Source organism: Triticum dicoccoides, chromosome 2A, assembly GCF_002162155.2.
Source record: "Triticum dicoccoides isolate Atlit2015 ecotype Zavitan chromosome 2A, WEW_v2.0, whole genome shotgun sequence".
Lineage (NCBI taxonomy): Eukaryota > Viridiplantae > Streptophyta > Magnoliopsida > Poales > Poaceae > Triticum > Triticum dicoccoides.
Window position 1 is genome coordinate 723,481,023 of NC_041382.1, and position 22,639 is coordinate 723,503,661.

Sequence of the window (22,639 nt, forward strand, 5' to 3'; positions counted from 1 at the left end):
AGATCTGAAATCATGGCACTCGGGCCCTCGTGACAAGCATTAAGCATAGCAAAGTCATAGCAACATCAATCTCAGAACATAGTGGACATTAGGGATCAAACCCTAACAATACTAACTCGATTACATGATAGATCCCATCCAACCCATCACCATCCAGCAAGCCTACGATGGAATTACTCACGCACGATGCACTATACCACAACACTGATGCAAAGGCATGTAAACTGCCAGGAGAAATCACTTTACAGGGCAGACAAACTGTCGGGACATCATTTCTCCCGGCAGATAGAACCGCCACGAGAACGGCTGCCGGGGATTACTTCTGCCGGCAGATAAACTCTTCCCGGCAGTTTTTCTGCCCTCGCCCTTGTGTTTGCCGGTAGTCTGTTTTCTCCTGGAAGATTTGTCAAAACACATGAAACTTCAATTAGCGACAGTCCAACTGCCTGCAGAAGCTTGTTCACCCGGCAGCTTCTATGCCAGCAGGTAGATTTCAGTTCCAAATTAGTCTAGGCATCCCTAATGTAATATCCATTTCATCATATTCAAATAATCAGGACAGATCACATAATTTATACATACACTTCAATCACAGAAACATATAGGTCGCATCAAAAATCTTCAATCAAAGTAACATATAAGCCTCATCCAAAACATTAAACTTCATCCGATAAACATAATAACCATATATATAGAGAGAGGTTCTGCCACAAGTATAGTACATATATGTTAAATGTGCCACAACCAAACTGAAGTAGTGCCACAAAAGGAGAAAGTACATATCTTTCTGAGGGTGCCACACAACTAAAATGAGCATATAGTGGCTTAACCAGCAAAATGAGCAGAGCAAGCGTCCAGGTTCAACAAACAAAGCATATTACATGATCAATGCACCAACTTAATCGTAGGTCTTCCAAATCTTCAGCAGTTTGAAGATCTTCCAAACCTCTGTCAACTTCTGTAGCAAAACCTGCAACAGATAGGAAATTCAAAATGGAACTTCTGTTGCAAAACCTGCTCAGTTCAAAACAAATTAGAACTTACTGGTGAAAGCTATGACTAAGACTGAGTTAAACATGTATAGCATCATGCCTGGAGTTAATATAGTACTGAGTTCGAATCTTTTTTTGCATGGAGTTGAAATTTGTACAAATAGGCAAAACTCTATACAGTACTATATATTGAACTAATAGGCAAAACTTGAAACAAATAGGCATAACTCTATATTGTACATAGTACACTGTGTAGTATAAATAGGCAGGGGCGGGCACACGTCAATCCAAATACTCTAGCAAATGTAGCAGCAATACCCATCATAAAGAACCTGTTGACAGAATTGTAGCATCATCCCTGGAGGAAGGAGCTGCCAGTACAGCTAGATAAGTGCCAGGATTGTTTAGTTTCTGGTCACTTGTTGACTGAAAATAGTGTGCACAGCTAGATAAATACACATCTCCTGCAAATATGAGTATTAAGGAATGTTGGTATGAAGGCAAGAAGCTTGCCCATTTTATTTCAACATATTGCCTCAGAATGCGGCTTCCAAAAGGCATCCAACAAAACCAGTATTTTGAATGCTCAAAACTAGAATGAGCAATAATAAGAACCTACAGTAGCATGGATCATTGGATGAATGAATATGTTGAGCAGAGGATAATGTGCTACAACTGCTGAGAGTTTCGACAACAATAAGCTACTAGCATTTTTCTAACACACACAAAAAGCCACTTGAACGTAAAAGTTCACAAAAAATCACATTGTTTACAACATGTCTTGCATGGACACGCTTAACATCAACATATGTAGCAAAGTACTAGCTCCGAGCCAAAAAATCTTTCATGTGCAAATAGGCAAAACATGCTAAGTCAATTTTTGTTGTTGCACTGAGTTAAACATTGACTATATGAAATATTTTTTCATTTTGTAAACTTCAGTACCGTACAGAGTTGAGGGCATGAAAATTCTTGGAAACATGTATATTACCTCATCCGCTTGCTTGTGGTCGCATTCCTGCTTTTGCCATGCGCTTGTCCACTTCCAACTGCATACATAGAAAGCTTTTTAAGCAATCAACCATGATAGTCATTGGTAACTTCCTTGTGTGTTCCAGTTTGTTGCGATGAAATGCCACATCCTTACTTTGTTGTGTGTGCCCTGTTGCCTTCTTTTGCAAAATAAGTATGTTTCATTTTCTTGCAGCACCTCATGTTGAGCGGTGTAGGTTGCACAAAGTTTACAACAAGATGTACAGGGATCAAACATGTACCTTCAGTTTGTTTACCACAAGCACAAGCACACAACCTAGTAGCCTAAATAAGCATTGCAATTGTCATAGTATAACAAGCAAACAAACACAAGAGTCATGTCCATAAAGCAAATAGATGTATAGGCAAGCATACGTGCAGAGAAACACATATAGAGTTAGTAATAAACTTGGATAGATGGTTCAATACAAGCACATTGTAACAGTACCAATAATAACTTAGATAAGTTAACTAGTCCTAAGTACTCAGAAGTAAAGCTGATTGTCCCTATTTTCAGTAAGTGATCATGCAAGAAGACAATTTCTTTTTATGGGTGTTAGTACCACTAGAAGGTCTCAGGACACAAGTTGCTCTTGTAGAAAAGATGAAGGGTGTGTTTGGATGCTGCCCCTGCCAGCCCTACCAATCCGCGGGCACGCCAATTTTTTGGCGCACCTTTCAGCCGCCGGCGACTTGCCAAATCATTGGCGCAAAATGAACTAGTGAAACTGCATGAGCCGTGGCCAGCCAAAATATTCGTCAGGAACCAAACAGGTGCGCGCGCCCTGGTCAACGACCAATTTTTTGGTTCGGCTGGTGTAGGCTCCGATCCAAACACACCCGAACACATGCCACATATATTACCAATTTCATGGAAACAATAATGATGGTATCTTTTCATATGCAGAGCTGTTTCTTTCTCCTCTTGGCTTAAGCCTTAAACCCTGAAGCTGGTCTTGTGCCTTAATCCACTAACTAATGCAGGTCTTGCATTGCACACTGCCTTACAGCAGGTAAAAAAGAGCTTTTGCATCTTTACCTCCTACCCCTGCATCTACATGCACTGGGGCAATGAAAATGGCCCCATGGGCAATGGAGTGACATTATGAGGCACCACTGTCCTGCCCTGCATTGAGTTAGACTAGTACAAGGAGTATTTTTCTCAACAAGTTATACTCATGCTAGTTTGTTTTTTAAACTCATTCAAAGTTCAAATTAGTCCTCCTAGAATTGGAGCTTGCCTGTGTATGTAGAGAAAGTACCCTGATGTTATACTCCTAGAACCTTACTGTATGGCCACAAATTAGTTCTCCTAGAATTGGAGTACCTTGATGTTGAGGATGCAGAGTGTATGACCACAAATTTGGTCATTCTGAAATTAGTTCTTTATTGGAATAACAATATTAGCACTAAAATGTTCAGGTATTCCTAACTGAACCTAATGAAGTGAATGACAATAATCCCCATCTCTCTCCATAGACTAGAGCAAACACAATAATCCCTTCTCTCTATACTCCAGCACAATAAAATGGACGTATTACTTTGGGGCATCAACTAAAAAAACAAATACTTAAATAATTAGCTTTCTGTCATCTCAAATTAAAATGAACTCCAAAGTTCAACTAAACAACTTAGTCAGGTATCAACAAATCTAATTAAGGCAATTGCGTAGCTCCACATTCAAAACAAAAAAAGGCAATGAAATTGCAACGAAATCTCACCTGTCAAAGAGGCAGCGATGTCTAGGGAAACGATGTTGAGGAGGCAGAGCTGCTTGCACAAGAGGAGGGTCGACGATCTGCTACTTCGGGCGCGTGTGAAGGAGGCGGACCCGTGGCTTAGTGCTCGGTGCAGCTTGCGGGGAGGCCTGCTCAGCGAGGAAATGCATGAGTAGGTTGGTGGCGAGGAAGTTGTTCCATGGAGGATGATTGTCGCCGGTGGAGTAGCTCGGTGATGTCGGTGCTGCTCCCCGTCAATCAGGTGCTTGGCCGTGGTGCTTTGGAGTGGGGCGACGCGGCAGTGGTCAGCAGCGGTGGGGTGGTTGTTGGGGAGGTGGAGGGGCTGCCGTGATGGGGGGTGATGGCGGCAGTGATCTGGTTGGAGGGCGGCCGTCGGCGGTGGGATGGCTGGTGGCGGCGGCTAGTTGCGGTCCCGTGGATTTGTGGGCGGCAGAGGAGCTGCGGTGGTGGGGAGGTACGCCGGCAGTGGTCTGATCGAGTGGAAGGTGGCCGATCGCCGGCGGTGGGAAGCTCTGGGATCGACGGGGGCGGCGGCGGCGGCGGATCTGGCGGAGGGCACGGGTGGGGATTGGGCGTGATTTGGGGGCGGCTATTGCGGTCTGGTAGAGGTAGGGCCGGCGCGTAATGTTTCTTTCGTGTGCCAAAATTTTCGCAAGTCGCGCACTTTTTTCCTTGCCGCGCGCGCTTAGGGCCGATATTCGGTCTCGCGGCGAAGACGGTCTCCGGCGGATCATGGGCCGAGATTTAGTTCTCCTGGCAGTTTTGGGCCGTAAAGTGTACCGGCGGTTTTTGCGCCGGTGTTGCTTAAGTTCTCCCAGCAGTTGGCCTGCCCTAATGTGTTTTTAGCGGCAGTAACTGATGTCCCGGCAGATTCTTTGCCCTTAGACATGTTTTTCTCCCGGCAGTTAACTGCCCCCAATCGAGTGTTGTGGTGTAGTGGTGGTGAGCATCATGAAATTGGTGATGGAGGATGGTTGATGATGACGATGGCGACGAATTCCCCTCTTCGGAGCCCCGAACGGACTCCAGATCAGCCCTCCCGAGAGGTTTTAGGGCTTGGCGGCGGCTCCGTATCATAAACGCGATGATTTCTTCTCTCTGATTTTTTTCTCATCGAAACTTAATATATGGAGGTGGAGATGCAGTCGGAGACGCAACAGGGGGCCCATGAGGTAGGGGCAAGCCCTAGGGGGGTAGGCGCGCCCCCACCCTTGTGGCAAGGTGGTGGGCCCCCTGGCCTTCATCTTTTGCAGGTATTTTTCTTATTTTCTGAAAAGTGGCTCCGTGAAGTTTCAGGTCATTCCAAGAACGTTTGCTCCTGCACATAAATAACACCATGTTAATTCTGCTGAAAACAGCGTCAGTCCGGGTTAGTTCCATTCAAATCATGCAAGTTAGAGTCCAAAACAAGGGCAAAAAGTGTTTGGAAAAGTAGATACGTTGGAGACGTATCAACTCCCCCAAGCTTAAACTTTTGCTTGTCCTCAAGCAATTCAGCTGACAAACTGAAAGTGATAAAGAAAAACTTTTACAAACTCTGTTTGCTCTTGTTGTTGTAAATATGTAAAGCCAGCATTCAAGTTTTCAGCAAAGATTATAACTAACCACATTCGCAATAACACTCAGGTCTCAAGTTTACTCATATCAATAGCATAATCAACTAGCGAGCCATAATAATAAATCTCGGATGACAACACTTTCTCAAAATAATCATAATATGATATAACAGGATGGTATCTCGCTAGCCCTTTCTGAGACCGCAAAACATAAATGCAGAGCACCTTTAAAGACCAAGGACTGACTAGACATTGTAATTCATGGTAAAAGATATCCAGTCAAGTCATACTCAATGTAAACTAATAGTAATGAATGCAAATGACAACGGTGCTCTCCAACTGGTGCTTTTTAATAAGAGGATGATGACTCAGCATAAAAGTAAATAGATAGGCCCTTCGCAGAGGGAAGCAGGGATTTGTAGAGGTGCCAGAGCTCGGTTTTGAAACAGAGGTGAATAATATTTTGAGCAGTATACTTTCATTGTCAACATAACAACCAAGAGATGGCGATATCTTCCATGCTACACACATTATAGGCGGTTCCCAAACAGAATGGTAAAGTTTATACTCCCCCTTCCACCAACAAGCATCAATCCATGGCTTGCTCGAAACAACGAGTGCCTCCAACTAACAAGAGCCCCAGGGGGTCTTTTTGCAATTATTTTGATTTAGTTTGCATAAAGCATGGGACTGGGCATCCCGGTGACCAGCCATTTATCTCGTGAGTGAGGAGCGGAGTCCACTCCTCTTGAGAATAACCCGCCTAACATGGAAGATACAGACAGCCCTAGTTGATACATGAGCTATTCGAGCATACAAAACAGGATATTTATTTAAATGTTTAGAGTTTGGCACATACAAATTTACTTGGAACGGCAGGTAGATACCGTATATAGGTAGGTATAGTGGACTCATGTGGAATAACTTTGGGGATTAAGGGATTTGGATGCACAAGCAGTATTCCCGCTTAGTACAGGTGAAGGCTAGGAAAAGACTGGGAAGCGACCAGTTAGAGAGCGACAACATTCATGAACATGCATTAAAATTAATCAACACCGAATGCAAGCATGAGTAGGATATAATCCACCATGAACATAAATATCGTGAAGGCTATGTTGATTTTGTTTCAACTACATGCGTGGACATGTGCCAAGTCAAGTCACTTAAATCATTCAGAGGAGGATACCACCCTATCATACCACATCATAACCATTTCAATAGCATGTTGGCACGCAAGGTAAACCATTATAACTCATAGCTAATCAAGCATGGCACAAGAAACTATGATCTCTAGTTGTCATTGCAAACATGTTTATTCATAATAGGCTGAATCAGGAACGATGAACTAATCATATTTACAAAAACAAAAGAGGTTGAGTTCATACCAGCTTTTCTCATCTCAGCCAGTCCATCATATATCATCAAAATTGCCTTTCACTTGCACGACCGAATAGTGTGAATAATAATAATAGTGCACGTGCATTGGAATAAGCTGGAATCTGCAAGCATTCAATAAACAGGAGAAGACAAGGCAATATGGGCTCTTTTGTCAGATCAACAATAATGCATATAAGAGCCACTTCAACAATTTAATCATGGTCTTCTCCTATTGACCCCCAAAGAAAAGAAAGAAATAAAACTATTTACACGGGAAAGCTCCCAACGAGCAAAAGAAGAACATGAAATCTTTTTGGGTTTTCTTTTTAATTACTACTACAAGCATGGAAATTAAAACTAGCTAGAAGCTACAACTACTTTTTTTGGTTTTTCTTAAGGTTTATTAAACACACAAGAAGAAAGCATAAAAAGGAAAATAAACTAGCATGGATGATACAATGAAAAAGTATGAGCACCGACATCTAGCAATGAGTGTGTGAACATAAATGTAATGTCGGTGAAAAATACGTACTCCCCCAAGCTTAGGATTTTGGCCTAAGTTGGTCTATGGCCACGGCTGGCCTGGCGGATATCCATAATAGTAGTTGGGGTCGTACTGCGATGCAGCGGCTATCGCCTGCTGAGCTACAGCGTGGCGACGAGCGGCCTCCTCTCTCATCTCTTACTCATCTGCCTCCTCTCTGGTAATAGTATATCTTCCCCTTGCCTGATAATCAAAGAAGGCAGGAGCAAGGAGAGTAATACGGACAGCACGGCGTCTGTCAAAGACTAGTCGATACTGGAGAGGTGATTAAAATCATAGCATTAAAATCTAGATAAGCAGGTGATAATTCAATATCATCTTCGCGTATGTCTATACCAAGAAAATTAGCTATGCGGGTTGCATAAATTCCTCCAAAGAAATCTCCATTATATCTGTTAAGGCGCAACCTACGTGCAACAATGGCTCCCAAATTATAAGATTGGTCTCCTAACACAGCACTCCTAAGAATATTGAGGTCGGGGACACACATGTGACATGCCTCATCCTTACCATTGATGCATCTACCTATGAAGAGAGCAAAATAATGTATAGCGGGAAAGTGAATGCTCCCTATGGTAGCTTGTGTAATATCTCTAGATTCTCCCACAGTTATGCTAGCAAGAAATTCTCTAAATTCAGATCTGCGAGGATCCCTTATACTACCCCATTGTGGAAGTTTGCATGCAGTGGTGAAATCCTCTAAGTCCATAGTGTAAGATTTATCATAAAGATCAAACAGGACAGTTGGAGAATTACGTGAAGTTGAAAATTCAGACCTCCTCACAAAGGTACTGGTGAGGTTGTGATACTGGCTGCACTTCTCTTCCTCGAAGATCACAAGATTAGCGTTGTGATACTGGCATTGAATTCTTCTTTAATTCCCGCTCGATCCATAAAGTTCTAAGAAGGCCATTCACAAGGACGCACTAGAGCGTTTCTTGGCGGCTCGTCATCAGCATCACGCATTGCAAGCCTGGTGTGATGGCCTGGCTTATTAGGGATGATAGACTACTCATATCAATAAGGAATTCCTTCTTTACCGGTAGCCCATTCGGACAGAACTCCAAAGTTAAGCGTGCTCAGCTTGGAGTAGTGTCAGGATGGGTGACCGACCGGGAAGTTGCTCCCGGGTGCGCATGAGTGAGGACAAAGTGCGTAGAAAAGACTAGTATTGATCTGTGGGGACAGTCTAGATCCCACCAGGAGTAACGAACACCGGCGGGTGTGTCCGGGGTGTTACAAGTTCGTATCAGAGCCGACCCTCGCGGTTACACGGATGGTTGCGGACAGGTGCGTGGTCATGTTGTTCATGACGTTTGTGACCCGTCATGGCACCCGGCATGGCACATGTACCAAACTGGAAGCACATACGTTTGTGCCAAGAGGGAACGTTCATGTGGCCCGACGAGGACGTCGGTTCCTCTGAGTGGGGGTGTATGTGATGGCCTGGCTTATTAGGGATGATAGACTACTCATATCAATAAGGAATTCCTTCTTTTCCGGTAGCCCATTCAAACAGAACTCCAAAGTTAAGCGTGCTCAGCTTGGAGTAGTGTCAGGATGGGTGACCGACCGGGAAGTTGCTCCCGGGTGCGCATGAGTGAGGACAAAGTGCGCAGAAAAGACTAGTATTGATCTGTGGGGACAGTCTAGATCCCACCAGGAGTAACGACCACCGGAGGGTGTGTCCGGGGCGTTACACCTGGGTCCTTGCTTCCTTGAAGAACCACCTTGGAACATTTTCCTAAGCATATTTCTTCCTCTGAAAAATTCTGAAAATTTTTAGTAACTTCAAAATAAAATTAAAACAAACTCAGTAATATTGATAGCAACTACTCCTACAAGTGCCTAGGGCCTATATCATGCATCAAAACTACTTTTGACCATATAGATTTGACATGCAAGCTCAAGAACAGGGTCACCTAAGCAGCAAAAAATTGCAATGAATAAAGCACTAGAACAAAAACTAATTGGACCAATGGAGGAGTCATATACCAAGGAACAATCTCCCCAAGCAGTTTTGTGAGAGGTGCTTTGAGCAAGGAGATCTCAAATGGCAGCAAAAAGAGCTTGGACTCGGGTTTGAGCTGGATATTCGTGTTTGTGGGAGGAAGAAGAAGTGTATGGGTGAACGAATAAGTGGACGAGGGTCACCGTGGGCCCACGAGGCAGGGGGCGTGCCCAGGGGGTAGGGCGTGCCCTCCACCCTCGTGGGCAGGTGGTTGGGCCCCCTGCTGTGTTCTTAGTGCCAAATATTCTCAAATATTCTAGAAAAATCATATTTCAATTTCAGGGCATTTGGGGAACTTTTATTTTCGAGGTATTTTTATATTGCACGGATAATCAGATAACAGACAGAAAAATTTATTTTCATTTTATTTAATATAAGTAACAGAAAGTAAAAGTGCGGTATAGAAGTTTGTGCCTTCTAGTTTCCTACATCTCATGATCATCAAAAGGAATCCTCTAACAAGGTTGATCAAGTCTTGTTAACGAACTCATTCCGAATAACATGGAACCGGAGAAATTTCTAATAACACTATGTTACCTCAACAGGGATATGCACATCCCCAATAATAACAATATTATATTTCTTCTTGACAGTAGGAAGAGGAAATTCAAAACCTCCAAATATAATCGATGGAATTTTTCCAATAGAGTTGATACTATGAACTTGAGGTTGTTTCCTCGGGAAGTGTACCGTATGCTCATTACCATTAACATGAAAAGTGACATTGCCTTTAGTGCAATCAATAACAGCCCCTGCAGTATTCAAAAAGGGTCTTCCAAGAATAATAGATATACTATCGTCCTCGGGAATATCAAGGATAACAAAGTATGTTAAGATAGTAACGTTTCCAACTACAACAGGCACATCCTCACAAATACCGACAGTTATAGCAGATTTATCAGCCATTTGCAAAGATATTTCAGCAGGTGTCAACTTATTCAAATCAATTCTACGATATAAAGAGAGAGGCATAACACTAACACCGGCTCCAAGATCACATAAAGCAGTTTTAACATAATTTATTTTAATAGAGCATGGTATAGTGGGTACACCGGGATCTCCAAGTTTCTTTGGTATTCCACACTTAAAAGTATAATTAGCAAGCATGGTGGAAATTTCAGCTTCCGGTATCTTTCTTTTATTTGTAATGATATCTTTCATATACTTAGCATAAGGATTGGTTTTGAGCATATCAGTTAATCGCATACGCAAAAAGATAGGTCTAATCATTTCAGCAAAGCTCTCAAAATCCTCATCATCCTTTTTCTTGGATGGTTTGTGAGGAAAAGGCATGAGTTTCTGAACCCAAGGCTCTCTTTCTTTACCATGTTTCCTAGCAACAAAGTCTTTCTTATAATAACGTTGATTCTTTGATTATGGGTTGTCAAGATCAACGGTAGGTTCAATTTCTATATCATTATCATTACTAGGTTGAGCATCATCATGAACATTATTATTAGCATTATCACTAGTTTCAGGTTCATTACCAGATTGAGTTTCAGCATCAGAAATAGAAATATCATTTGGATTCTCAAGTGTTTCAACAATAGGATCACTAGAAGCATGCAAAGTCCTATCATTTTTCTTTTTCTTCCTTTTAGAAGGACTAGGTGCATCTATTTTATTTCTCTGAGAATCTTGCTCAATTCTCTTAGGATAGCCTTCAGGATACAAAGGTTCCTGAGTCATTCTACCAGTTCTAGTAGCCACTCTAACAGCATAATCATTATCTTTAATATTCAATTCATTGAGCAAATCATTTTGAGCTTTAAGTACTTGTTCTACTTGAGTGGTAACCATAAAAGCACGTTTAGTAATAAGTTTAAGTTCACCTTTAACATTAGCCATATAATCACCCAGTGTTCAAGCATATTTGAATTGTATTTCAATTGTCTACCAAAATAAGCATTGAAGTCTTCTTGCTTAACCATAAATTTATCAAACTCATCAAAGCATGGGCTAGCAAATTTAGTAAATGGGATTTCAGCTTTATCGTATCTATAGAGAGAATTTACCTTTACTACCTGTGTCGGGTTATCAAGACCGTGAGTTTCTTCAATAGGTAATGGCTTAAGATTATATGTTTCTTCAACAGGAGGTAAATTAAGACCATGTATTTCTTCAATAGGAGGTAAATTATTAACATCTTCAGCTTTAATACCTTTTTCTTTCATAGATTTCTTTGCCTCTTGCATATCTTTAGGACTGAGAAATAGAATACCCCTCTTCTTCGGAGTTGGTTTAGGAATAGGCTCAGGAATTGGCTCCGGAGGTGTCCAATTATTTTCATTTGTCAACATATTATTCAACAGAATTTCAGCTTCATCCGGTGTTCTTTCCCTGAAAACAGAACCAACACAACTATCCAGGTAATCTCTGGAGGCATCGATTAGTCCATTATAAAAGATATCAAGTATTTCATTTTTCTTAAGAGGATGATCAGGCAAAGCATTAAGTAATTGGAGAAGCCTCCCCCAAGCTTGTGGGAGACTCTCTTCTTCAATTTGCACAAAATTATATATATCCCTTAAAGCAGCTTGTTTCTTATGAGCAGGGAAATATTTAGCAGAGAAGTAATAAATCATATCCTGGGGACTACGCACACAACCAGGATCAAGAGAATTAAACCATATCTTAGCATCACCCTTTAATGAGAACGGGAATATTTTAAGGATGTAAAAGTAACGTGTTCTCTCATCTTTAGTGAATAGGGTGGCTATATCATTTAATTTAGTAAGATGTGCCACAATAGTTTCAGATTCGTAACCATGAAAAGGATCAGATTCAACTAAAGTAATTATATCAGGATCAACAGAGAATTCATAATCCTTATCAGTAACACAGATAGGTGAAGTAGCAAAAGCAGGGTCAGGTTTCATTCTAGCACTTAGAGATTGCTTACTCCATTTAGCTAATAACCGTTTGAGTTCATTTCTATTTTCGCAAGCTAAGATAGCGAAAGAAGCTTCTTGATCAAAAACATAACCCTTAGGAATAACAAGTGATTCTTCATCATCACTTTCATCAGTATCATCAGATTCAATATTTTCAATTTCTCTAGCCCTAGCAATTTGTTCACCAAGGAAATCACTAAGTGGCACAGTAGTATCAGGCATAGAGGTAGTTTCATCATAAGTATCATGCATAGCAGAAGTGGCATCATCAATAACATGCGACATATCAGAACGAATAGCAGAAGCAGGTGTAGGTGTCACAAATTTACTCATAACAGAAGGTGAATCAAGTGCAGAGCTAGATGGCAGTTCCTTACCTCTCCTCGTAGTTGACGGATAGATCTTGGTTTTTGGATCTCTTAAGTTCTTCATAATGATAAGAAGATATATATCCCAAGTGACTCAAAGAATAGAGCTATGCTCCCCGGCAATGACGCCAGAAAATAGTCTTGATAACCCACAAGTATAGGGGATCGCAACAGTTTTCGAGGGTAACGTATTCAACCCAAATTTATTGATTCGGCACAAGGGGAGCCAAAGAATATTCTCAAGTATTAGCAGCAGAGTTGTCAATTCAACCACACCTGGAAACTTAATATCTGCAGCAAAGTGTTTAGTAGCAAAGTAATATGATAGTAGTGATAACGGTAGCAAAAGGTAATAGTAGTAAAAGTAATGTTTTTGGTATTTTGTAGTGATGATAGCAATAGCAACGGAAAAGTAAATAAGCGAAGAACAATATATGGAAAGCTCGTAGGCAATGGATCAGTGATGGAAAATTATGCCGGATGCGGTTCATCATGTAACGGTCATAACCTAGGGTGACACAGAACTAGCTCCAGTTCATTGATATAATGTAGGCATGTATTCCGAACATAGTCATACGTGCTTATGGAAAAGAACTTGCATGGCATCTTTTGTCCTACCCTCCCGTGGCAGCGGGGTCCTTATGGAAACTAAGGGATATTAAGGCCTCCTTTTAATAGAGAACCGGAACAAAGCATTAACACATAGTGAATATATGAACTCCTCAAACTACAGTCATCACCGGTAAGTATCCCGATTATTGTCACTTCGGGGTTAATGGATCATAACACATAATAGGTGACTATGGACTTGCAAGATAGGATCAAGAACACTCATATATTGATGAAAACATAATAGGTTCAGATCTGAAATCATGGCACTCGGGCCCTAGTGACAAGCATTAAGCATAGCAAAGTCATAGCAACATCAATCTCAGAACATAGTGGACACTAGGGATCAAACCCTAACAAAACTAACTCGATTACATGATAGATCCCATCCAACCCATCACCGTCCAGCAAGCCTACAATGGAATTACTCACACACGGCGGTGAGCATCATGAAATTGGTGATGGAGGATGGTTGATGATGACGATGGCGACGGATTCCCCTCTCCGGAGCCCCGAATGGACTCTAGATCAGCCCTCCTGAGAGGTTTTAGGGCTTGGCGGAGGCTCTATATCGTAAAACGCGATGATTTCTTCTCTCTGATTTTTTTCTCATCGAAACTTAATATATGGAGGTGGAGATGGAGTCGGAGACGCAACAGGGGCCCCACGAGGTAGGGGGCGTGCCCTAGGGGGGCAGGCGCGCCCCCCACCCTCGTGGCAAGGTGGTGGGTTCCCCTGGCCTTCATCTTTTGTAGGTATTTTTCTTATTTTATGAAAAGTGGCCCTATGAAGTTTTAGGTCATTCCGAGAATGTTTGCTCCTGCAAATAAATAACACCATGGTAATTCTGCTAAAAACAGCATCAGTCCTGGTTAGTTCCATTCAAATCATGCAAGTTAGAGTCCAAAACAAGGGCAAAAGTGTTTGGAAAAGTAGATACGTTGGAGACGTATCAGTTCCCACGACGTGCTTCTGACTCGTTCTTCAAATTTTTTGCCTTCTTGCAGAACTGGCATCCGCTCGCTAGGCCGAGGGATTGTGATCGACTTCAGGTACTCCAGGATGCCCTGGTGTCTACCCCGTGTCGTCTCTCTTACCGCTTGCATGTTTTGTAGCTTGCCCCTAGAGGCATTTTTGTTTCTTCTTCTTTCATTTGGGCGTCTTTGTGCTGTGGCTCTAGAATTTTTCTTTTATGACTATGCTTGAGATGTGGTTGTATGGATGTATGCTTTATCTATAAAGTGGGGCGAAAGCCTGTTTCGAGAGACCATAACAAAAGATGGCCACACGACCGGTAGGAGAGCAGACTCCAAAGTCACCACCTCTGACAATGGTGCTGCTCATGCAAAGAAAATCGTCACTACTGTGAGGTCCAGATTGGAGTTTATATAGTGAGAGGGCGACAGTGGAAAACCCTCACAGCCGGGCATACATGGGTATGCTTGCTGCGGTACATACGAGGATCATGGCACGCTGTTGGCTGCGTAGTGCGTGGCTAGTTCTCTTCTTTCTTTTTAAGAAAAGGAGGATAACCCCCGGCCTCTGCATCTGGGCGATGCATACAACCACTTTATTAATTATTCTCACAAGACCTTACAAAGTAATATCAGAGTAAGACTAAAGCCGCCGTCTAAGCAACAAACTGTCGCTACACCTATCCAGTCGATGAAGGGGCATAGATAGCCTGGGCCTAATACCAAATAGACATCGCAGCCAAACCTAACATCTAAGACCTGATGACCCATCCAGGACGCCTGCCGGGCAGGGGTCGCGCCAGTCTGGCGTGCTCTCAGAGGCCGCCGCCGCCAACTGCCACTGCTCCATCTTCAGAACTGTACTGATGCATCAACCTTGGTCGGTCTAGCTATCATCGACGCCACCACGGCGCCCAAAAGCACCTCCTCCCTGCGTGCAAACAGATGTGCACATCGCGATCGCCACTGATACACCTCAGCACCATGCTGCCAAGTACCACCAGCCGACACAGCTTGAAGTCTTTGGAAGATCTGTCATGCGTAGCACCTGCCGACCAGGCATGACAAAGCATAGCACCTGTCGGTCAGGCATGACTTGACATCTCCACCGAAGCTCCGTGCAAGACAAAGCCGTTCCACCTCCTGCCTCTGACTTCCAGCGCTGCTCCACAAACGATGCTCCCAAGAGAGAAATGACACCGCAGTGCCACCATCGTCCGATCTGGAATACCAGATCCTAGGGTTTCCCCCAGAGCAGCACGAGTGGGTCGACAGTAGTTACATGACGATGCCTCCATCAATGTAATGGCATAGAACGCCACCATCGCCTGCCAACGGCTTGGTTTTCACCGGCAACCATGTCTCCCCAACTCGCAGCCGGGACTAGATGATGGATCTCGAGATCCGATCACCAAGCCTCTGGCCGGCCATCTCTGACGAGGAAGATAACCACCACACCAGTGGCCAGCGAGACGACACGAGATGAAGTAGGGCACTGCCAGTGTGCGTCCTGGCCAGCACCACCGGCGCTCGGCCCGTCCCGGACCACGCCTCATGGCCGAGGGCAATGGCAAGCACTGCCACGACGAGGATGCAGACTGGAAGCCCAGGTCTGGCCCACCCGTGCGCCACCACATGGCCGCCACCAAGCGAAGTTCAGAGGAAGCCCCTCCACCGTGAGGGACGCCGCCTCACGGGCAGCAGGCGCCAGCCACCGGCAGAACACCGCCTCGCGCCACCGGCCGCCGCGAGATCGCCATCGGCCGCCGCGAGATCTGCGCGAGAACGACGAGAACGCCCCGCCGCCACCTTCCCTGTGGACCACGCGGGCTTCGCCGGTGTCCCCTCCGGCAGCGGCGAAGCAGGGGAGGAGAGGGGAGGAGCGGCTGGCGGCGCAGTTAGGGTTTCCCCTCAGAGGAGGCGACGCGGGGGTGCAAGGCTCCAAAAAATTAATCTCTCTCTTTTGCCAGCTTAAAATCACGTCTAACCAAGATTAATCTCAGGATGATAAACACTAAATAATATAAAATCGCTGCAAAAATTAATTTGTACTGTCAGGAAATCAAAAGTTCTATCAACATTCATGTCACACAATAAGTCAGTATGTGAAAACAGTACCTTCTTTATACAAGAAAAAGGGCTTCAGGAATACATGTCAAAACTCAAAATCAAGGCAACATTGAGCTTACGTAGCAGGTTAGTTTTAGTATCACCAACATTCATATGGGTAAAGACAACTTCAAGTTCATACTAAAGTGCATCCTAAATTCTTAATAGAAGTGTTCCAGTTTGATTGATTTGTGGAACTTTTAGGCTAACATTACATAAAGAAAAAGGCTTTCGTCCCGCTTTATATATAAAGCAACACTCAACAGCATCCGGTACAAACGCACGCTCGCGCAACACAGGCACACACACCCATGGTAGGATACAAAGGCGTTGAGCACAACAACACCATCCGTAGCACTACAAGAGTAGTCAGGGGCTACATCGGTGAACACACCACCATGAAGAAGTGAAGCCGCGTATGATGAACCGTGGGCTCCAAGGCGGCGCCTTTAGGAAGGGAACAACACCGGAGCACCGCCACTTCCTGATCCGAGGATTAGAGTTACCCTGGAGCAACACAACGGACAATGAGAGCCGTGACGACGCCTTCAAGAAGGGAACGAACTTCGCCGTCACTGGTCCGTCTGAAGATAGAGCAGGTTTTCACCTAGGCCACCACACACCACCACCGAACGCCACACCCCGGCAACCATGCCGCCCACACGACCGTGGAAACCAGGCAACACCAAGCCACGGGCTCTCCCCATGAGCACCGCGGAGCCACCACCAGAGCCGCCGCCCCAGCATCCAAGACCTTGACACTACCTCACCCGAGATCTGCAGCTGCCCCAACCAAACATACGAGGGGAAATGACCCGCCTTTCACACCCCTGGGCTGCCCCTAGTGCCGAGAACTAATAGGCAGGCCAAAATTGGCCTCCATCGACCCATCCTGCGGCACCGGGCGCGAGACGAGGTGGTCCTGCTGTCGGGCATGAGACGAGAATGGTCATGTTGTCGGGCGCGAGACGAGCTCGGTCCTGCTGCCGGGTGCCAGACAAGATCAGTCCTAGTGTTGGGTGCGAGACGAGTGATGTATGGCAACTGGGGCAGGGCCATCGATGAAGATAGAGACCAGACATCGAGGGAGGGGGATCGAAGGCCGACATAGGCTGCCTATGGATGAGTCATCGCTGGAACATGCCAGCCGCCGCCGCAACCGATCTGCTAAGCCGTCGTGGAGCCATCCACGACCGAAGCAAGAGCCATACCGGGCCACTGCCCAACCCACGTTGCCTGGCAAGCTCCAAGCATCAGAGCCGCCGGGCATGCACCCGCGCGTCTAGCCACCGTTGTCGTCAGCCTGGACACCACCGGACGAGCACGAGAACCACCGCTAGCGTGCCGCGACCTCCACCGACCACTTCATAGGTAGCCGACCATGGCCCAAGCCGGCCATGCTTCAGCCCGCGCCACACACTGTCCCCAGTGACAGATCCGGCCGGACCTGCCCAGAACACAACCTGCACACTACCATCCTCCACCATCACCAGCGGTCACCACCTCCCGAGGACGGCAACCACCGTTGGCCCTCAGCCCCTCACTGGCCCCAGCCCACGCTGCTCCACCACCCGCGCTGCGAACAGCCCCCTGGACCCATATCCGGTCGGACCTGGCTAGGGCGCCGCTCCGCACGCAACCGCTCGACACGAATCCCTCACAGCGACCGCGCCGCCCTAGGACACACACGCCGCCTCCCTGCTCGCACACTGCCGTGTCGAGGAGCCCCACGACAGCCCCGCGCCTCTGCCTGAGAAGACTCGTCCCGCGCCAGCCCAACCCCCAAGCAGAGAGGAACGAGATCCCCGCCGCCACCCATGCTGGTCGGGCTTTGCCCGGCGATGCCTTGTGGCGGCGGCGGGGTAGGAGTGTTGGGGAATGTAGTAATTTCAAAAAAATTCCTACGCACACGCAAGATCATGGTGATGCATATCAACAAGAGGGAAGAGTATCGTCCACGTACCCTCGTAGACCGTAAGCGGAAGCCTTATGAGAACATGGTTGATGTAGTCGTACGTCTTCACGATCCGACCGATCCAAGTACCGAACATACGGCACCTCCGAGTTCAGCACACGCTCAGCTCGATGACGTCCAACGAACTCCGATCCAGCAGAGCTTCACAGGAGAGTTCCGTCAACACAACGGCGTGATGACGGTGATGATGTTGCTACCGACGCAGGGCTTCGCCTAAGCACCGCTACGATATGATCGAGGTGCATTATGGTGGAGGGGGGCACCGCACACGGCTTGGAACAATCAACTTGTGTGTCCTAGGGTGCCCCTGCCCCCGTATATAAAGGAGCAAGTGGGAAGGCTGGCCGGCCCTTGTAGGGCGCACCAGGAGGAGGAGTCCTCCCACTAGTAGGAGTAGGACTCCCCTTTCCTACTCCTACTAGGAGGGGGAAAGGAAGGAGGAGAGGGAGAAGGAAAGGGGGCGGCGCCCCCCTTCCCTAGTCCAATTTGGACCAGAGGGGGAGGGGCGCACGGCCTGCCCTGGCCGGCCCTCTCTCTCTCCACTAAGGCCCATGTGGCCCATTACTTCTCCCCGGGGGGTTCCGGTAACCCTCCAGCACTTCGGTTTTCTCTGAAATCACCCGGAACACTTCCGGTATCTGAATATAGTCGTCCAATATATCAATCTTTATGTATCGACCATTTCGAGACTCCTCATCATGTCCATGATCACATCTGGACTCCGAACTACCTTCGGTACATAAAATCACATAAACTCATAATACCGATCGTCACCGAACATTAAGCGTGCGGACCCTACGGATTCGAGAACTATGTAGACATGACCGAGACACGTCTCCGGTCAATAACCAATAGCGGAACCGGGATGCTCATATTGGCTCCCACATATTCTATAAAGATCTTTATCGGTCAAACCGCATAACAACATATGTTGTTCCCTTTGTCATCGGTATGTTACTTGCCCGAGATTCAATCATCGGTATCTCAATACCTAGCTCAATCTCATTACCGGCAAGTCTCTTTACTTGTTCCTTAATGCATCATCCCGCAACTAACTCATTAGTTGCATTGCTTCCAATGCTTATAGTGATGTTCATTACCGAGAGGGCCCAGCGATACCTCTTCGACAATCGAAGTGACAAATCCTAATCTTGCTCTATGCCAACTCAACAAGTACCATCGGACACACCTGTAGAGCACCTTTATAATCACCCAGTTACGTTGTGACGTTTGGTAGCACACAAAGTGTTCCTCCGGTAATCGGGAGTGGCATAATCTCATAGTCATAGGAACATGTATAAGTCATGAAGAAAGCAATAGCAGTAAACTAAAACGATCAAGTGCTAAGCTAATGGAATGGTTCAAGTCAATCACATCATTCTCCTAATGATGTGATCCCATTTATCAAATGACAACTCATGTCTATGGTTAGGAAACATAACCATCTTTGACCAACAAGCTAGTCAAGTAGAGGCATACTAGTGACACTCTGTTTGTCTGTGTATTCACACATGTATTATGTTTCTGGTTAATACAATTCTAGCATGAATAATAAACATTTATCATGAAATAAGGAAATAAATAATAACTTTATTATTGCCTCTAGGGCATATTTCCTTCAGTCTCCCACTTGAACTAGAGTCAATAATCTAGATTACACAGTAATGATTCTAACACCCATGGAGCCTTGGTGCTGATCATGTTTTGCTCGTGAGAGATGCTTAGTCAACGGGTCTGCAACATTCAGATCCGTATGTATCTAGCAAATCTCTATGTCTCCCACCTGGACTTGATTGCGGATGGAATTGAAGCATCTCTTCATGTGTTTGGTTCTCTTGTGAAATCTGGTTTTCTTTGCCAAGGCAATTGCACCAGTATTATCACAAAAGATTTTCATTGGACCCGTTGCACTAGGTATGACACCTAGATCGGATATGAACTCCTTCATCCAGACTCCTTCATTTGCTGCTTCTGAAGCAGCTATGTACTCCGCTTCACACGTAGATCCCGCCACGACGCTTTGTTTGGAACTTCTCCAACTGACAGCTCCACCGTTCAATATAAACATGTATCCGGTTTGTGATTTAGAATCGTCCGCATCAGTGTCAAAGCTTGCATCTTCGTAACCATTTACAACGAGCTCTTTGTCACCTCCATAAACGAGAAACATATCCTTAGTCCTTTTCAGGTATTTCAGGATGTTCTTGATCGCTGTCCAGTGATCCACTCCTGGATTACTTTGATACCTCCCTGCTAAACTAATAGCAAGGCACACATCAGGTCTGGTACACAGCATTGCATACATGAAGAGCATATGGCTGAAGCATAGGGAACACTTCTCATTTTCTCTCTATCTTCTGCAGTGGTCGGGCATTGAGTCTTACTCAACTTCACACCTTGTAACACAGGCAAGAACACTTTCTTAGCTTGATCCATTTTGAACTTCTTCAAAACTTTATCAATGTATGTGCTTTGTGAAAGTCCAATTAAGCGTTTGATACATCTCCGTCGTATCTACTTTTCCAAACACTTTTGCCCTTGTTTTGGACTCTAACTTCTATGATTTGAATGGAACTAACCCGGACTGACGCTGTTTTCAGCATAATTACCATGATGTTGTTTTATGTGCAGAAAACAAATATTCTCGGAATGACCTGAAACTCCACGGGAGGTCTTAGAAAAAATAATAAAAAATCCTCACCAAATATAAAGACTAGGGGGCCCACACCCTTCTCACGAGGGTGTGGGCCCCCCCCCCTAGGGCGCGCCCCCTACCTCGTGGGCCCCCTAGAAACCCTCTGACGCCAACTCCAACTCTATATATTTGCTTTCGGAGAGAAAAAAGTAGAAGAGAAAAAATCATCACGTTTTACGATACGGAGCCGCCGCCAAGCCCTAAAACCTCTCGGGAGGGCTGATCTGGAGTCCATTCGAGGCTCCGGGGAGGGGGATTCATTGCCGTCGTCATCATCAACCATCCTCCATCACCAATTTAATGATGCTCACCGCCGTGCGTGAGTAATTCCATCGTAGGCTTGCTGGACGGTGATGGGTTGGATGAGATTTATCATGTAATCGAGTTAGTTTTGTTAGGGTTTGATCCCTAGTATCCACTATGTTCTGAGATTAATGTTGCTATGACTTTGCTATGCTTAATGCTTGTCACTAGGGCCCGAGTGCCATGATTTAAGATCTGAACCTATTATGTTTTCATGAATATATGTGAGTTCTAGATCCTATCTTGCAAGTCTATAGTCACCTACTATGTGTTATGATCCGGCAACCCCGAAGTGACAATAATCGGGACCACTCCCGGTGATGACCATAGTTTGAGGAGTTCATGTATTCACTATGTGCTAATGCTTTGTTCTGGTTCTCTATTAAAAGGAGGCCTTAATATCCCTTAGTTTCCAATAGGACCCCGCTGCCACAGGAGGGTAGGACAAAAGATGTCATGCAAGTTCATTTCCATAAGCACGTATGACGATATACGAAATACATGCCTACATTACATTGATGAATTGGAGCTAGTTCTGTGTCACCCTATGTTATGACTGTTACATGATGAACCGCATCCGGCATAATTATCCATCACTGATCCGGTGCCTACGAGTTTTGCATATACCGGTTTACGCTTATTTACTTTTCCGTTGATACTGTTACAATCACTACAAAATACCAAAAACATTACTTTTGATGTCTTTACTTTTGTTGCTACTACCACCACTATCATATTACTTTGCTACTAAACACTTTGCCGCAGATACTAAGTTTCCAGGTGTGGTTGAATTGACAACTCAGCTGCTAATACTTGAGAATATTCTTTGGCTCCCCTTGTGTCGAATCAATAAATTTGGGTTGAATACTTTACCCTCGAAAGCTGTTGTGATCCCCTATACTTGTGGGTTATCAAGACCTTTTTTTGGCGCCGTTGCCGGGGAGCATAGCTCTATTCTTTGAGTCACTTGGGATTTATATCTGCTGGACACTATGAAGAACTTGAGAGATCCAAAAACCAAGATCTATCCCTCAACTACGAGGGGAGGTAAGGAGCTGCCATCTAGCTCTGCACTTGATTCACCTTCTGTTATGAGTAAGTTTGCGACACCTACACCTGCTTCTGCTATTCGTTCTGATATGTCGCATGTTATTGATGATGCCACTTCTGCTATGCATGATACTTATGATGAAACTGCTTCTATGTCTGATACTACTGTGCCCCTTAGTGAATTTCTTGATGAACAAATTGCTAGGGCTAGAGAAAGAGAAATTATTGAATCTGAATACGATGATGATAGTGATGATGAAAATATGCATATTATTCCTAAAGGTTATCTTTTTGATAGGGATGCTTCTTTAGCTATTTTAGCTTGCAGAGATAGATATGAGCTTAAGAGGTTATTAATTAAATGGAACAAAGAATCACTTAGAGATAAAATGAAACCCGACCCTGCTTTTG

At 44.9% G+C, this 22,639-nt stretch overlaps 1 long non-coding RNA gene across 1 annotated transcript; it reads right to left on the reverse strand.

The window, feature by feature from the left end:
• Window positions 1–701: 701 nt before the first annotated feature.
• Window positions 702–2,500, reverse strand: LOC119352082. Its single transcript, XR_005170109.1, has 4 exons — window positions 2,140–2,500; window positions 1,984–2,041; window positions 1,311–1,456; window positions 702–970 (listed from the first exon to the last, which is right to left on the reverse strand). It is a non-coding gene; the product is annotated as an uncharacterized LOC119352082 (long non-coding RNA).
• Between the last annotated feature and the right edge of the window lie 20,139 nt (window positions 2,501–22,639).